Consider the following 1,953-nt stretch of genomic DNA (forward strand, 5'->3'; position numbering starts at 1 on the left):
CGCTACCACAATAACAAGGATGTGTTCACGTAATTTGGGAACTTCACATGCAACCTGAAACTGGTTTTGATATAAACGCAGTCTGGAACGCCGCTAGCCAAACACAACGCGGACCTAGCACACACGATGTCTCATTTGCATCAGAGCACAACTGGAAGTCTCAGGCAGAGACTGTTAAGTAAGTGGTTCGTGTACGGGCTTGAGGACAACACAATTTGGAGAGCGGCGCTTGCCTCCAGGTGGTAGGCAGAGCTGTTTCAGTTGGACATCCACCACCCTCTGCTCTTGTGGGCTCCAGGAGTGTGACTCCAGACCAGGCTGCTCCAACAGCACACGGCCAAGCTCACCAGCCCCAGCCCAGACAAGTACTCCGAGACAAGTGAAACATCACTGTCAGCAGAACTACCTGTTGCAGCTCTGCTGTGCTGGAGCTCAGGCTAGATCTCCAGCCCCTCCTGCTAACCACCAATACAATATTGATGGCAAAACCCGTTCCCAGAAGCAGCGCTGATCACAAGACTCTGAGAGCGGCCCTGGCCTTGGTGGAGGGGTGTTTGTCCAGCCAAAAGCCACCACGAGAGGCACAATAACCACAAACACACTGCAGCTGCAATACTCTAAGTTTGATTATTTTAACACCAGTGTATCACAATATTCTTAAGGAACAGATCAACAGGGCCAAGAAAGTTCTCAGACCTTCATTAAGCCTTACACCGTAACTACAGCAACAATTTTTACAAACCACAAGATTAACAAATAAGCCCTAAGACTTCTTCTTAAGAAGTCTTCTTAATCCTTACCTGTAGCTTCTCTGCCGTAATTAGGAATTCTCTAATATTAAGGTACAGGGACTGCATCAAGTATTATTAGATCATCAGAATACTTTAAAGTGTTGAAATGTAACAGCCATGGTGCAGAAATGCACGTCCAGTACTTACAGCACTTGGCACTCTGCAGATGCAGCTACAGAAAACATTAAAAAAACCAAACCCTAAAAAATTTAAAACCTCATGGCTTTATTTTTCCATGAACTACTGTTCTTTTTCCTTTCCATGTACACATCTTTATCAGAGAATCAAATTTCACCGCGATCCTTTACAGGATATCCTTTCACCCTTCCCAAAACTTCAAGGCACGCATGCTTTGCACACTCTCTACTCAGATGAATTTGCTACAGACCTTTTTCCTTACGATAAGAAAAGCCTCCTGCATCACGGAAAGCGAGTCTGACCAGTTTTAAGCAGCTTTATTTAGATAACATCTCTTGTCTGTCTAATACACCGAGGTGCAATCTTTTATTTGTCATCCTTGACGCGCAACCCTACACTCCTGATTTAAAAGCACTAAAGTTTTAAGGCTTGAGCGTCACAATCTGCTGAGATACGTGCGTTAGCACGGCAGAACCAGTCTCACCGTTTGTTTTCTTCCAAACAGCATTTGCTATTTGTTTGTGGCTGCACCTCGTGCTAAGCAATACCTCGACAACACTCCCTCTCCTTGTTCTTCACGGGGTTTCAGCAGCCAGACCTCAGCCCCAGGCTCCTGACTCTGTCTGTTAGTGCTGTTTATGATAATTACCGCACAGTTACTCCGTGACAAAGCACAGGGACCTCTCCTAGTGACAACTCACCTGCGTGAACGCCCAGATTAGTACCAGACAATTTTCAGAAGAAGTTAAAGTAACTTTCTGCAGAGCTAGGGCCATAAAACTGAGTTTCCAAAAACACCCCCAGAGCTGCGTGTTAACCAGGAACCGAGAGCTCTGACCCGAACATCGTTAATCAGGAACGCGGCGCGCACCGGCCTTCAGCGCGCTGACGAGCGCCCGGCTAGCACGCGTTATCCCCGCAAGCGGAGTTCTCTCTCCTCCAACCGCACACGTGTTACTGCCGTCTCGCAGCCCGCAACCCGGCGGGGAGCGCGGTCCGCCACCGCTTTCCGAGCCCCGGAGCC

This window comes from Buceros rhinoceros, unplaced genomic scaffold (assembly GCF_000710305.1).
Source record: "Buceros rhinoceros silvestris isolate BGI_N320 unplaced genomic scaffold, ASM71030v1 scaffold40988, whole genome shotgun sequence".
Lineage (NCBI taxonomy): Eukaryota > Metazoa > Chordata > Aves > Bucerotiformes > Bucerotidae > Buceros > Buceros rhinoceros.